The sequence below is a fragment of the Hyla sarda genome, chromosome 2 (genome assembly GCF_029499605.1).
Source record: "Hyla sarda isolate aHylSar1 chromosome 2, aHylSar1.hap1, whole genome shotgun sequence".
Lineage (NCBI taxonomy): Eukaryota > Metazoa > Chordata > Amphibia > Anura > Hylidae > Hyla > Hyla sarda.
Window position 1 is genome coordinate 495,221,998 of NC_079190.1, and position 16,042 is coordinate 495,238,039.

At 47.0% G+C, this 16,042-nt stretch overlaps 1 protein-coding gene and 1 pseudogene across 1 annotated transcript in view; one reads left to right on the plus strand and one right to left on the minus strand.

Annotated features, from left to right (window-relative positions):
• The window catches only part of LOC130357179 (zinc finger protein 84-like), a 378,316-nt gene that overhangs the window by 42,529 nt on the left and 319,745 nt on the right, over window positions 1-16,042 (minus strand). The gene's annotated exons all lie outside the window — the stretch shown is intronic.
• Window positions 1-16,042, plus strand: part of LOC130358123 (zinc finger protein 850-like) — a 74,485-nt pseudogene that overhangs the window by 5,403 nt on the left and 53,040 nt on the right.

The following is a 16,042-nucleotide window of genomic DNA, read 5'->3' on the forward strand; positions in this document are numbered from 1 at the left end:
TGATCACTGGTTTCTCATAGGAAACCATTGATCAATGATTCTGCCGCTTGAATGGATCTCAGGCACTGAGCAGTCATTCGGCGATCGGACACCAGGAGGCAAGGTAGGAGACCCTCCTCGTGACCTACAGCTGTTCGGGATGCCGTGATTTCGCCGCGGACATCCCGAAGAGCCCCCAGAGCTATCCGGCAGTGATTTACTTACACTTTAGATGCGGCGTTCAAATTTGAACGCCGTGTCTAAAGGGTTAATAGCGCGTGGCACCGCGATCATTGCCGCGCGCTATTAGCCACGGGTCCTGGCCATTGTTAGAGGCCGGGCCCGACCCGCTATGACGTCACGTCGTGGTCCCGCGTTCTAGAAAGGGAAAGGACTCGGGGTGTACCGGTATGTCCTTGGTCCTTAAGGTGTTAACGACCACGGACGTAAATGGTCGTCCTGGTTTGGCTGTACTTTGCGTACCAGGTCGCACATTTACGTCCTGTGTATGACCGCGAGCATCAGAATGGTGCTTGCGTCATACACGGCTAGCAGCCGGGGACCCGTCCGTAATGGCTGACATCCACGATCGCGCGGATGTCCACCATTAACCCCTCAGATGCTGTGATCAATACAGATCACGGCATTGCGGTACTTTGAATGGATGATCGGATCGCCCGCAGCGCTGCCGCGGCGATCCGATCATCCAGCATGGCGGCCGGAGGTCCCCTCACCTGGCTCCGGCCGTGTCCCCGGGTCTTCTGCTCTGGTCTGAGATCGAGCAGACCAGAGCAGAAGATCACCGATAATACTGAGCAGTGCTATGTCCTATGTATAGCACTGAACAGTATTAGTAATCGAATGATTGCTATAGATAATCCTCTATGGGGACATAAAAGTGTTAAAAAAAATAAATAAAAAAAAAGTGAGAAATCCCCTCCCCCAATAAAAATAAAAATTGTCAGTTTTTCCCATTTTACCCCCAAAAAGCGTTAAATAAGCATATTTGGTATCGCCGCATGCGTAAATGTCCGAACTATCAAAATATAATGTTATATGAAAAAAATGATATATAAAATATATATAGAAACCAGTCCTCAAGAGCCCTAGGGGTATAGAGTGAGTATAAGGGTAGATAAGATAAAAGGAAAAAGATTTAGGATCCAATAAAATAGATTGATTAAATATAATATATAAAATATGTTAATGAGTGGCCGATCACCTTGCAGGGCCCTTGCAAAGGTGAAAGGTATAAATTGATACAAATGATGTAAAATAAAATGAGAAGATAAAAATGAAAATTGCACTAATCAAATAAATATATAATCTATATCCACTATGATGAGTCTTATTCTATTGGTATAGATATCAAGTTCATAGATCACAGTTCATCAGATACCAAGTTCATTAGTTACAGTTCATCATATTAGATGGTAAATGATATTCCAACAGTAGCGGAGTTATCATTGATATTAGATTCCAGCAGCGCTGAGTAAATGACATCAGTTGTAAAGCTTGTAACTATGTTGCGGTCTTAGGTAATTGTAACACAGTTGTATCAGCGATGTTTGGAAAGGAACGGTGCACAGCACCACTCACCCTCTTCGGTAGATCTCGGATGCAGGCTTGGTACGGCAGTGTCTTAACCTGCTTAGCGGTATTCCCGAGTGTGACTCGGGGTTAATTTTCGCTGCTAGAAGCGGTAACCCCGAGTCACGCTCGGGGTAGAATTGCAGAGTTGCTGTGCGGGCTGCACAGTATATCGCAAAAGCAATCAAATCGCGATTTTTGCTTTTTGCGATGTAGTGATGCAGCCCCCGGGAAAATATGTGATTATCTGCTCGGGTCGGCTCCCGTGGCGGGGGCCGGCCAGAGCAGGTAAAGACATATACTAAAAGTCATTGTTTCTCAACCAGGGGGCCTCCAGATGTTGCAAAACTACAACTCTCAGCATGCCCGGACAGCCAAAGGCTGTCCGGGCATGCTGGGAGCAGTAGTTTCACAACAGCTGGAGGCCCCCTGGTAGAAAAACCCTGAACTAAGTGTAAAAGTAAAAAGGAAGAAAATAAAAAAACCTTTTGCTCACCTAATCCCGGTCCCTGCAGATGTCGTTCCCCTCCGTGCGCTCTGGTCACTGCTCTATTCATCTTACAGGACCTTTCACTTTTCAGCCAATCACAGGCCGCAGTGGTGTAAAGCCTGTGATTGGCTGAAGGGGAAAGGGCTTGTTCTGCAGCAAATACACTAGGTTTGAAATCTGCCCGGCAAACCTAGTGTATACTGCTGCAGGACAAGACAAGGTGACATAGGGGGGAATGTGACAGAGGGGGGAATGTGACAAGGGGGGGGGGAATGTGACAAGGGGGGGGAATGTGACAAGGGGGGGGGGAATGTGACAAGGGGGGGGATGTGACAGGGGGGAGGAATGTGACATAGGGGGGGATGTGACAGGGGGGAGGAATGTGACAAAGGGGGGATGTGACAGGGGGGGGTGGAATGTAACATGGAGGGGGGAAAATGTAACAAGGGGGGGGAGAATGTAACAAGGGGAGGAATGTGACAGGGGGGATGAATGTGACAGGGGGGGAGAGTGTAACAAGGGGGGAGAATGTGACAGGGGGGATGAATGTGACAGGGGGGGAGAATGCAACAAGGGGGGGGGGAATGTGACAAGGAGGGGGAGAATGTGATATGGGGGGGGGGAATGTGACAAGGGAGGGGGAATGTGACGGGGGGGGGGGGGGGGAGATGTGGAATTTCAGTGCAAAAAATTGTACCGCTTTTGGTACAAATTTCCAGACGGAATCATACCGCTAGGGAGGTTAAGGTAGCGATGTCTGTCTGTACTTACGATGCCTTGCTGAGTTGTGATCTGGGTGAGTGGCTTTCCAGTAGGCTCTGAGTGTCCCGGACTGGCACAAAAAGGCGTCCGGCCTCGTGGAATAGTGTCCAGGAGTTCCGCCCTACCCCAAAAATAAGCCCTAGCTGGATTATCGGGGTGGGCTGCAATGCCGAAAATAAGACCTAGGCAATGCCCGGGCTGCAAATATTAAAAAACAAACTTTAACTTACCTTCGTCCTCCGTTCCCCCCCGTTGCTAAGGAATGGCGTCACTGTTCTCCACTGCTTCCTGGTGTTGGGACGTCTCAGAGCCTTCAGCCTATCACCGGCCGCAGTGATATCCCACCTCTGCCGATGATAGGCTGAGCCCACTGTCATGTAAGAAGCCGGCCGGCTTCTTACATGACAGTGGGCTCAGTCTATCATCGGCAGAGGCGGGACATCGCTGCGGCCGGTGATAGGCTGAAGGCTCTGAGACGTTCCCATCCCCAGGAAGCAGCAAGAAGAGCGGAGGACAGTGACGCCATTCCTTAGCAACAGGGGGAACGGAGGACGAAGGTAAGTTAAAGTTTGTTTTTTAATATTTGCAGCCCGGGCATTATTTGGCGGGGGGGGGGGAGAGAAGTAGCACTCGTGGGTGACATACGGTACGATTAGTCCCCCTATGTGTAGCTCACTATATCCTAAGTGAGCTACACATTCTTGATACATTTGTATCAAAATATCATGTTAATGAGCCCGTACGGTGAATGGCGTAAACGTAAAAAAAAATTTAAAAAAAAGTCCAAAAATGCTGCTTTTTTGTCACATTTTATTCAATAAACAATTAATAAAAAATTATCTAAAAGTTTTATATAAGCAAATGTGGTATCTAAAAAAAAGAATGGATGATGGCGCAAAAAATGAGCGCTCATACCGCCCTGTATACGGAAAAATGAAAAAGTTATTGGTGGTCAAAATAGGGTAATTTTAGATTACTGATTTTGTACAAAAAGTTTGATTGTTTTTAAGCGGTACAAAAATATAAAAGTATCTAGCCATGGGTATCATTTTAATCATATTGACCCACAGATTAAAGAACTCGTCATTTTTACCGTAAATTGTACAGTGTGAAAACGAAACACTTCAAAATGTGCAAAACTTTGGTTTTTATTAAAATTTCCTCCCTAAAGAATTTTTTTTGGGTTCGCCGTACATTTTATGGTAAAATGAGGTTTCATTACAAAGTACAATTGGTCATGCAAAAAACAAGCCCTTATATGGGTCTGTAGATGGAAATATAAAGGAGTTATGGATTTTAGAAGGCGAGGAGGAAAAAATGAAAAATGCAAAAATAAAATTGGCCTGGTCCTTAAATGGGCACTCTCATTAAAACAATTTTTTGTTGTTGCACTCCTTATGGTAAATAAAAAATAGAAGTTTTCTATGTTTTATTAGTGATTAAAAAAGCTCAAGAGCACATTTTCCCCCCATCTCATACACAGACTTTGGACCGAAGTCCAAACACAGGGAGTGCTGAGGGGGGGGGTCCAACCAACAGCATATGGCAGGTAAGTGTGAGAGGAGCTATGTTTGGATGAGGCTGGACCCCCCCAGCATTCCAGGCTGCACTTCCTGTGTGTGGACTTCGGTCCAAAGTCTGTGTATGAGATGGGGGAAAATGTGCTCTTGAGCTTTTTTAACCCCTTAACGACGCAGGACGTATATTTACGTCCTGCGCCGGCTCCCGCCATATGAAGCGGGATCGCGCCGTGATCCTGCATCATATCGCGTCGGTCCCGGCGCTCATCAACGGCCGGGACCCGCGGCTAATACCACACATCGCCGATCGCGGCGATGTGCGGTATTAACCCTTTAGAAGCGGCGGTCAAAGCTGACCGCCGCTTCTAAAGTGAAACTGAAAGTGACCCGGCTGCTCAGTCGGGCTGTTCGGGACCGCCGCGGTGAAATCGCGGCATCCCGAACAGCTGACCGGACACCGGGAGGGCCCTTACCTGCCTCCTCGGTGTCCGATCGACGAATGACTGCTCCGTGCCTGAGATCCAGGCAGGAGCAGTCAAGCGCCGATAATGCTGATCACAGGCGTATTAATACACGCCTGTGATCAGGATGAGAGATTAGTGTGTGCAGTGTTATAGGTCCCTATGGGACCTATAACACTGCAAAAAAAATGTAAAAAAAAATTGTTAATAAAGGTCATTTAACCCCTTCCCTAATAAAAGTTTGAATCACCCCCCTTTTCCCATAAAAAAATAAAACAGTGTAAAAAAAATAAAATAAACATATGTGGTATCGCCGCGTGCGTAAATGTCCGAACTATAAAAATATATAATTAATTCAGCCGTACGGTCAATGGCGTGCGCGCAAAAAAATTCCAAAGTCCAAAAAAGCGTATTTTGGTCACTTTTTATACCATTAAAAAAATGAATAAAAAGTGATCAAAAAGTTCGATCAAAACAAAAATCATACCGATAAAAACTTCAGATCACGGCGCAAAACATGAGTCCTCATACCGCCCTGTACATGGAAAAATAAAAAAAGTTATAGGGGTCAGAAGATGACATTTTTAAACGTATAAATTTTCCTGCATGTAGTTATGATTTTTTCCAGAAGTGCGACAAAATCAAACCTATATAAGTAGGGGGTCATTTTAACCGTATGGACCTACAGAATAATGATAAGGTGTCATTTTTACCGAAATATGCACTGCGTAGAAACGGAAGCCCCCAAAGTTTACAAAATGACATTTTTTTTCGATTTTGTCGCACAATGATTTTTTTTCCATTTCGCTGTGCATTTTTGGGTAAAATGACTAATGTCACTGCAAAGTAGAATTGGCGACGCAAAAAATAAGCCATAATATGGATTTTTAGGTGGAAAATTGAAAGGGTTATGATTTTTAAAAGGTATGGGAGGAAAAAACGAAAGTGCAAAAACGGAAAAACCCTGAGTCCTTAAGGGGTTAAGCACAAATAAAACATAGAAAACTTCATTTTTTTTAAACAAAGTACATTAGAAATATTTTTTATTTACCATAAGGAGTGTAACAGCAAAAAAATTTTTAATGAGAGTGACTGTTACGCCGAGCGCTCCGGGTCCCCGCTCCTCCCCGGAGCGCTCGCTTCACTCTCCCCGCGGCAGCGCTCCGGTCACGTCCTCTGACCCGGGGCGCTGCGATTCCGCTGCCAGCCGGGATGCGATCCGCGATGCGGGTAGCGCCCGCTCGCGATGCGCACCCCGGCTCCCCTACCTGACTCGCTCTCCGTCTGTTCTGTCCCGGCGCGCGCGGCCCCGCTCCCTAGGGCGCGCGCGCGCCGGGTCTCTGCGATTTAAAGGGCCACTGCGCCGCTGATTGGCGCAGTGGTCCCAATTAGTGTGTTCACCTGTGCACTTCCCTATATCACCTCACTTCCCCTGCACTCCCTTGCCGGATCTTGTTGCCTTAGTGCCAGTGAAAGCGTTCCTTGTGTGTTCCTTGCCTGTGTTTCCAGACCTTCTGCCGTTGCCCCTGACTACGATCCTTGCTGCCTGCCCCGACCTTCTGCTACGTCCGACCTTGCTTTTGCCTACTCCCTTGTACCGCGCCTATCTTCAGCAGCCAGAGAGGTGAGCCGTTGCTAGTGGATACGACCTGGTCACTACCGCCGCAGCAAGACCATCCCGCTTTGCGGCGGGCTCTGGTGAAAACCAGTAGTGGCTTAGAACCGGTCCACTAGCACGGTCCACGCCAATCCCTCTCTGGCACAGAGGATCCACTACCTGCCAGCCGGCATCGTGACAGTAGATCCGGCCATGGATCCCGCTGAAGTTCCTCTGCCAGTTGTCGCTGACCTCACCACGGTGGTCGCCCAGCAGTCACAACAGATAGCGCAACAAGGCCAACAGCTGTCTCAACTGACCGTTATGCTACAACAGTTACTACCACAGCTTCAGCAGTCATCTCCTCCGCCAGCTCCTGCACCTCCTCCGCAGCGAGTGGCCGCTCCTGGGATACGCTTATCCTTGCCGGATAAATTTGATGGGGACTCTAAGTTTTGCCGTGGCTTTCTTTCCCAATGTTCCCTGCATCTGGAGATGATGTCGGACCTGTTTCCCACTGAAAGGTCTAAGGTGGCTTTCGTAGTCAGCCTTCTGTCCGGAAAAGCCCTGTCATGGGCCACACCGCTCTGGGACCGCAATGACCCCGTCACTGCCTCTGTACACTCCTTCTTCTCGGAAATCCGAAGTGTCTTTGAGGAACCTGCCCGAGCCTCTTCTGCTGAGACTGCCCTGTTGAACCTGGTCCAGGGTAATTCTTCCGTTGGCGAGTATGCCGTACAATTCCGTACTCTTGCTTCAGAATTGTCCTGGAATAATGAGGCCCTCTGCGCGACCTTCAAAAAAGGCCTATCCAGCAACATTAAAGATGTTCTGGCCGCACGAGAAATTCCTGCTAATCTACATGAACTTATTCACCTAGCCACTCGCATTGACATGCGTTTTTCCGAAAGGCGTCAGGAACTCCGCCAAGATATGGACTCTGTTCGCACGAGGCGTTTCTTCTCCTCGGCTCCTCTCTCCTCTGGTCCCCTGCAATCTGTTCCTGTGCCTCCCGCCGTGGAGGCTATGCAGGTCGACCGGTCTCGCCTGACACCTCAAGAGAGGACACGACGCCGTATGGAGAACCTCTGCCTGTACTGTGCTAGTACCGAACACTTCCTGAGGGATTGTCCTATCCGTCCTCCCCGCCTGGAAAGACGTACGCTGACTCCGCACAAAAGTGAGACAGTCCTTGATGTCTACTCTGCTTCTCCACGTCTTACTGTGCCTGTGCGGATGTCTGCCTCTGCCTTCTCCTTCTCTACAGTGGCCTTCTTGGACTCTGGATCTGCAGGAAATTTTATTTTGGCCTCTCTCGTCAACAGGTTCAACATCCCGGTGACCAGTCTCGCCAGACCCCTCTACATCAATTGTGTAAATAATGAAAGATTGGACTGTACCATACGTTTCCGCACGGAGCCCCTTCTTATGAGCATCGGATCTCATCATGAGAGGATTGAACTTTTGGTCCTCCCCAATTGCACCTCGGAAATTCTCCTTGGACTTCCCTGGCTTCAACTTCATTCCCCTACCCTGGATTGGTCCACTGGGGAGATCAAGAGTTGGGGGTCCTCTTGTTCCAAGAACTGTCTAAAACCGGTTCCCAGTAACCCTTGCCGTAACTCTGTGGTTCCTCCAGTAACCGGTCTCCCTAAGGCCTATATGGACTTCGCGGATGTTTTCTGCAAAAAACAAGCTGAGACTCTACCTCCTCACAGGCCTTATGATTGCCCTATCGACCTCCTCCCGGGCACTACTCCACCCCGGGGCAGAATTTATCCTCTCTCTGCCCCAGAGACTCTTGCCATGTCCGAATACGTCCAGGAGAATCTAAAAAAGGGCTTTATCCGTAAATCCTCCTCTCCTGCCGGAGCCGGATTTTTCTTTGTGTCCAAAAAAGATGGCTCCCTACGTCCTTGCATTGACTACCGCGGTCTTAATAAAATCACGGTTAAGAACCGCTACCCCTTACCCCTCATCTCTGAACTCTTTGATCGCCTCCAAGGTGCCCACATCTTCACTAAATTGGACTTAAGAGGCGCCTATAACCTCATCCACATCAGAGAGGGGGACGAGTGGAAAACGGCATTTAACACCAGAGATGGACACTTTGAGTATCTGGTCATGCCCTTTGGACTGTGCAACGCCCCTGCCGTTTTCCAAGACTTTGTCAATGAAATTTTTCGTGATCTGTTATACTCCTGTGTTGTTGTATATCTGGACGATATCCTAATTTTTTCTGCCAATCTAGAAGAACACCGCCAGCATGTCCGTATGGTTCTTCAGAGACTTCGTGACAACCAACTCTATGCCAAAATTGAGAAATGTCTGTTTGAATGCCAATCTCTTCCTTTTCTAGGATATTTGGTCTCTGGCCAGGGACTACAGATGGATCCAGACAAACTCTCTGCCGTCTTAGATTGGCCACGCCCCTCCGGACTCCGTGCTATCCAACGCTTTTTGGGGTTCGCCAATTATTACAGGCAATTTATTCCACATTTTTCTACCATTGTGGCTCCTATCGTGGCTTTAACCAAAAAAAATGCTGATCCCAAGTCCTGGCCTCCTCAAGCAGAAGACGCCTTTAAACGACTCAAGTCTGCCTTTTCTTCGGCTCCCGTCCTCTCCAGACCTGACCCTTCCAAACCTTTCCTATTGGAGGTTGATGCCTCCTCAGTGGGAGCTGGAGCTGTTCTTCTACAAAAAAATTCTTCCGGGCATGCTGTCACTTGTGGTTTTTTCTCTAGGACCTTCTCTCCAGCGGAGAGGAACTACTCCATCGGGGATCGAGAGCTTCTAGCCATTAAATTAGCACTTGAGGAATGGAGGCATCTGCTGGAGGGATCAAGTTCTCCTGTTATTATCTACACCGACCACAAGAACCTCTCCTACCTCCAGTCTGCCCAACGGCTGAATCCTCGCCAGGCCCGGTGGTCTCTGTTCTTTGCCCGATTTAATTTTGAGATTCACTTTCGTCCTGCCGATAAGAACATTAGGGCCGATGCTCTCTCTCGTTCCTCGGATGCCTCAGAAGTTGAACTCTCTCCGCAACACATCATTCCACCTGACTGCCTGATCTCCACTTCTCCTGCCTCCATCAGGCAGACTCCTCCAGGAAAGACCTTTGTTTCTCCTCGCCAACGCCTCGGAATCCTCAAATGGGGTCACTCCTCCCATCTCGCAGGTCATGCGGGTATCAAGAAATCTGTGCAACTCATCTCCCGCTTCTATTGGTGGCCGACTCTGGAGACGGATGTTGTGGACTTTGTGCGAGCCTGCACTATCTGTGCCCGGGATAAGACTCCTCGCCAGAAGCCCGCTGGTTTTCTTCATCCTCTGCCTGTCCCCGAACAGCCTTGGTCTCTGATTGGTATGGATTTTATTACTGATTTACCCCCTTCCCGTGGCAACACTGTTATTTGGGTGGTCGTTGATCGATTCTCCAAAATGGCACATTTCATCCCTCTTCCTGGTCTTCCTTCTGCGCCTCAGTTGGCTAAACAATTTTTTGTACACATTTTTCGTCTTCACGGGTTGCCTACGCAGATTGTCTCGGATAGAGGCGTCCAATTCGTGTCTAAATTCTGGAGGGCTCTCTGTAAACAACTCAAGATTAAATTAAATTTTTCTTCTGCATATCATCCCCAGTCCAATGGACAAGTAGAAAGGATTAACCAGATCTTGGGTGATTATTTGCGACATTTTGTTTCCTCCCGCCAGGATGACTGGGCAGATCTCCTCCCATGGGCCGAATTCTCGTATAACTTCAGGGTCTCTGAGTCTTCCTCCAAATCCCCATTTTTCGTGGTGTACGGCCGTCACCCTCTTCCCCCCCTCCCTACTCCCTTGCCCTCTGGTCTGCCCGCTGTGGATGAAATTTCTCGTGACCTTTCCATCATATGGAGAGAGACCCAAAATTCTCTCTTACAGGCTTCATCACGCATGAAGAAGTTCGCGGATAAGAAAAGAAGAGCTCCCCCCGTTTTTTCCCCTGGAGACAAGGTATGGCTCTCCGCTAAATATGTCCGCTTCCGTGTCCCTAGCTACAAGTTGGGACCACGCTATCTTGGTCCTTTCAAAATTTTGTGTCAAATTAATCCTGTCTCTTATAAACTTCTTCTTCCTCCCTCTCTTCGTATCCCTAATGCCTTTCACGTCTCTCTTCTCAAACCACTCATCCTCAACCGTTTTTCTCCCAAATCTGTTCCTCCCACTCCTGTTTCCGGCTCCTCGGACATCTTCTCGGTCAAAGAGATTTTAGCTGCCAAAAAGGTCAGAGGGAAAAATTTTTTTTTAGTGGACTGGGAGGGTTGTGGTCCTGAAGAGAGATCCTGGGAACCTGAGGACAACATCCTAGACAAAAGTCTGCTCCTCAGGTTCTCAGGCTCTAAGAAGAGGGGGAGACCCAAGGGGGGGGGTACTGTTACGCCGAGCGCTCCGGGTCCCCGCTCCTCCCCGGAGCGCTCGCTTCACTCTCCCCGCGGCAGCGCTCCGGTCACGTCCTCTGACCCGGGGCGCTGCGATTCCGCTGCCAGCCGGGATGCGATCCGCGATGCGGGTAGCGCCCGCTCGCGATGCGCACCCCGGCTCCCCTACCTGACTCGCTCTCCGTCTGTTCTGTCCCGGCGCGCGCGGCCCCGCTCCCTAGGGCGCGCGCGCGCCGGGTCTCTGCGATTTAAAGGGCCACTGCGCCGCTGATTGGCGCAGTGGTCCCAATTAGTGTGTTCACCTGTGCACTTCCCTATATCACCTCACTTCCCCTGCACTCCCTTGCCGGATCTTGTTGCCTTAGTGCCAGTGAAAGCGTTCCTTGTGTGTTCCTTGCCTGTGTTTCCAGACCTTCTGCCGTTGCCCCTGACTACGATCCTTGCTGCCTGCCCCGACCTTCTGCTACGTCCGACCTTGCTTTTGCCTACTCCCTTGTACCGCGCCTATCTTCAGCAGCCAGAGAGGTGAGCCGTTGCTAGTGGATACGACCTGGTCACTACCGCCGCAGCAAGACCATCCCGCTTTGCGGCGGGCTCTGGTGAAAACCAGTAGTGGCTTAGAACCGGTCCACTAGCACGGTCCACGCCAATCCCTCTCTGGCACAGAGGATCCACTACCTGCCAGCCGGCATCGTGACAGTGACCCTTTAAGGTGAAAATGGACTTGGTCCTTAAGGGGTTAACTAATGTTGGGAAAACCTGCTGTGTATACCTAATGTGGGGGAACCCTGCTGCCTATATTTAAGGATCTGATATTTTGGTTAGAATTATGTCGCTATTTATTCTTGGTGAATAATCATTTTTGATAAAATTACAATTTAACCTTTAGTAAAACATTGTGGACGATTTTATCCACCAGCTCAGTTGTGTGTTTATTTTAGAGGAAAGTTGGGTGGGACCTATGGGGCCATGTTCCTCATCAGGAGAGAAAATGCTGATTGTTTCCCCTGATTATCATATGAAAAGGTCTCGGAGTATCCCCGGTATCGCTTACAGATGTACATAGGGGTGTGACCAATATGTCTCCACCCTACAATACAATGTGTAAATGAAGGCTGATCCCAGGAGGCCATAGAATGCTAAAACTGGTTGGACAGGTTCTGGCCCCATCATTCTTACTTTACATATTGTAGGTGGGGGAGGGGAGGCCAATCTGATGGTGAAAAGGGTATAAAAGACCCCAGCATGGCTCATATGGGAGAACTTACCAGGAGAATATACTTGGGACACTGGAGACACTGACTGGAGATAGAGACCTGAGTGTGTGGAGGGTCCATGTATGGTGACTAGAACATCTCTGAGGTGACTGGAAGTAGAACGAATTATTAGATATTGTAATTGTTTCATATTTGTTGTTTATGTCGTGTGTATATTGTATGTGGGCTGGTAGGGTTGTGTCCAGGGCGGCTTTTTAGTCCCAGTCTGGCCCTGTCTGCGGCCATCACTGAACCCCACAATAATTGTAGGAAAGAGACTGGGATGATTGTGGATCCTATGTGATCACCACTTGAGGAGATCCTTGTGCAGATTGGTTCATACCTTCTAGGGGGGATGTAACACTCACCTGGATAGAAGATAAACTAAGGTTCCTTTATGTATTTTCCTCAGGTCTATAATATGGAATCTTTACAGGAAAGTTCTGGAGGAACAATGAGCGGACTAGAAAACCCCATATCAGAGAATGGTAAGAGCCTTTCATACATCTGATGTTCCTTAAGATATTTCTTCCTGCTTTTTAGTGGTGGAGATGTATATTGTATTGATAGCGCGCATGATAGACAGGGAGTGGGCGCAGGGCAGAACATGGGACAGGGAGATAAAGTGACGCGTTTCAGGTGTTCAGATCACCCTTAGTCATACTAAAAACTATCTGGCCACAGCCATGTGTATATAAAGATCACATGACCTCCTACCAATAGGATTGGAAAGCATGTTTACCCTTCACATACATGATCATAAGAGAGAAAAGTATTATAACATTATAATTGTATAAGTAAACATTTTGGTCTCTTTTTATTGTTATATTGGCTATTTTTGCTCAGCTTGCTGGGTGCTGTAGTACATTACATGTTTTGGTATGCTTTTCTGTCTGGAGAGTATTGTAATTCCCTGTATACTTTGTGCCTTTCTTCTCTTGTGATCATGTACGTAAAGGGTTAATATTTTCTTCAGTTACTACGTGAAGAAGATCATGTGATATTTAGACATGCATGGCCGGGACTTGATAGTTTTTAGTATGACTAAAAAAAAGACCAAAATGTTTACTTATACAATTATAATGATATATTACTTTACTCTCTTATGATCATGTATGTGAAGGGCAAACATGCTTTACAATCCTATTGGTTGGAGATCATGTGATCTTTATATACACACGGTTGCGGCCAGAGTTGTTTTTTTTTTTTTTTTTTTTTATAATTTAACACTTTATTGTGATAGTAAAATTTCCAAATTTACAGTATACGCTTCAGATATACATAGCAGCACCAGTCAAAAAGACCATATAACCAACTTATACTTGTTTACATCTAAAAAGTATGCCAATTCATTATCACCCTCCCCCCCACCCCACTCCCACCTTCAGGCACAGAGGGAAGGGGAGAAAAAAAATAATAATAATTAAAATAAGAATAAGTTTAAATCTACCATATATTCCAGATCTTACTACATTCTCTTCGACCCTTCTTGCTCCTCATCCATCTAAACTCCTTATCTTTCATGATTTTTAACCCTTCCTTCCATTCCTCTACCTGCAGTTCTTTCGGGGATATCCAATTCCTCAGTATAGTCAATCTAGCAAAAAACAGAATTCGATGTAACAGACACTCATATTTCCCCATATTACCGATAGCTCCTAGCAGTATAAACTCTATCGTGCGAGGTACCTTCACGGGGATTTTAGTTTCTACTTTTATTACAGATTCCCAGAAAACAGATATCTTTTCACATGACCAAAAACTATGTAGATAGTCCGCTTCTTCCAAACCACATTTGACACATTGTGACGTAGCTTTCACACCTATCCTATGTAAATGAAGCGCGGAATAGTGGGTCATGTGTAATATCTTAAATTGTGTAATCTTATGTTCCATGTTGCGAGAGACCTTGCTTGTATTTTGGGCCATAATATCCCAATCATCCACTGACACCGTACCCACTATCCAAGACCATTTTTCCTTAAAGGAGTAGTCCAGTGGTGAGCAACTTATCCCCTATCCTAAGGATAGGGGATAAGTTGCAGATCGCCTGGGGTCCAACCGCTGGGGCCCCCTGCAATCTCCTGTACGGAGCCCCGACAGCCCGCGGGAAGGGGGCGTGTCGACCTCCGCACGAGGCGGCGGCCGACACGCCCCCTCAATACAACTCTATGGCAGAGCCGAAGCGCTGCCTTCGTCAATCTCCGGCTCTGCCATTGAGATGTATTGAGGGGGCGTGTCGGCCGGCGCTTCGTGCGGGGGTCAACACCCGCTATCTTGGCGGCGAGCCGGGGCCCCGTACAGAGAGATCGCAGGGGGCCCCTATCCTTAGGATAGGGGATAAGTTTTTCACCACTGGACTACCCCTTTAATTCTATCAGTCCCCCTTATTCCAATTACATTATTTAATTTCTTATACAAAATTGATATTCCTTTTTTTTTTTTAAAGTGCTCTATTCGAATTAGTGCTTCTATCAAATTGTGTTTCTGTGTTACATACACCTCTTTGTCTATTGTGTTATGGACTGCGTGACTAACCTGCCAATAATACAGCCAATCACTGTCATTAATATTATACACCCTTTTTATGTGACTAAAGGAAAAAAGTTGTCCTTTATCAAATATTTGATCCAATCGTTTTATACCCTCACTATCCCAAAAACTTAACTCACAATCCACAAGTTCTTTAAGTTTATTGTTACCCCACAAAGGTGTAAACCCAAAACTATTTTCTATATGTAATTCTTCCTTTAATTTTTCCCATACTCTTCTAAATTTGTGCAATAACAACGTGCCATTTGGACCATTCTCATCGTAATCATCTAATTCCAACACCTCATATATGTTATCTTTCTTCTTATCCACTACAATCTTTCTTTTCCAAATATCTAGAATCCCTCCAATTCACGACTCGTGCTAACTGCGCACCCAAAAAATAAACGAAAAAATTGGGCATCCCCAGCCCCCCCTCTCTCCAGGGGCCATAAAATATCTGTACTTCAAACGAACCCTTTTCCTTCCCCATAGAAGTCTACCAAGTATCACTTCAATCCTCCGGAACCACCCCTTACCGATCCACATTGGCGAGGCACTAAGAAAGAACAGGATCTGTGGGAGGACCACCATTTTTACTATCGCCATCCTTTCTGACATCGAGAAGGGCATTTTAATCCACACTTCAACTCTCTTCTCTAAACTATTTAATAGAGGGCGTATATTATTACCCACAAACCTATCATTTGTGGCTGCTATTTTCACTCCCAAATAAGGGAAACATTCAGTTTTCTTCAGCACGGACAATCTTCCTACCTTCTCCCCCATATCCTCATCCAGGGGGAGCATATTAGATTTACTCCAATTTATCTCCAGCCCCGATAGAGGGGCAAATACATCAAACAGTTTCATAATCTGGTGTATTTTTTCTTGTGGGTTGGTTACAAAAAGGAGAATATCATCTGCAAATAGTAAAATCTTATTTCTTTCTCCGTTTACTCCAAATCCCTCGTAAACATTGTTATCTCTTATCCAAGCCGCTAAGGGTTCAATATAAATTTAAAAATAAAAAAGGTGAGAGGGGGCAACCCTGTCTTGTTCCTCTACTTAATTTAAATGGGTAAGAGGGAATTCCATCCACCACTACACTCGCCTCCGGATTAGTGTATAGTAACTGAATATAACTCAATAATCCCGGGCCCACCTCAACACTTCCCTCAACACTTCCCAAAGGTATCCCCACTCCACCCTATCAAAGCCTTTAGTTGCATCCAATGACAGGATGGAGCGGGGGCCCTGGGCTCCACTCTGGATTGACTCATACACCTGGTGGATATTATCTTGGACCGTTCTTCCCGACCTAAACCCCCTTGGTCTCTCCCCACCACCATTTCCACCACTTTGTCTAATCTCCTTGCCAATACCTTCGCTATTATTTTTATATCTGTATTAAGCAAGGAGATGGGA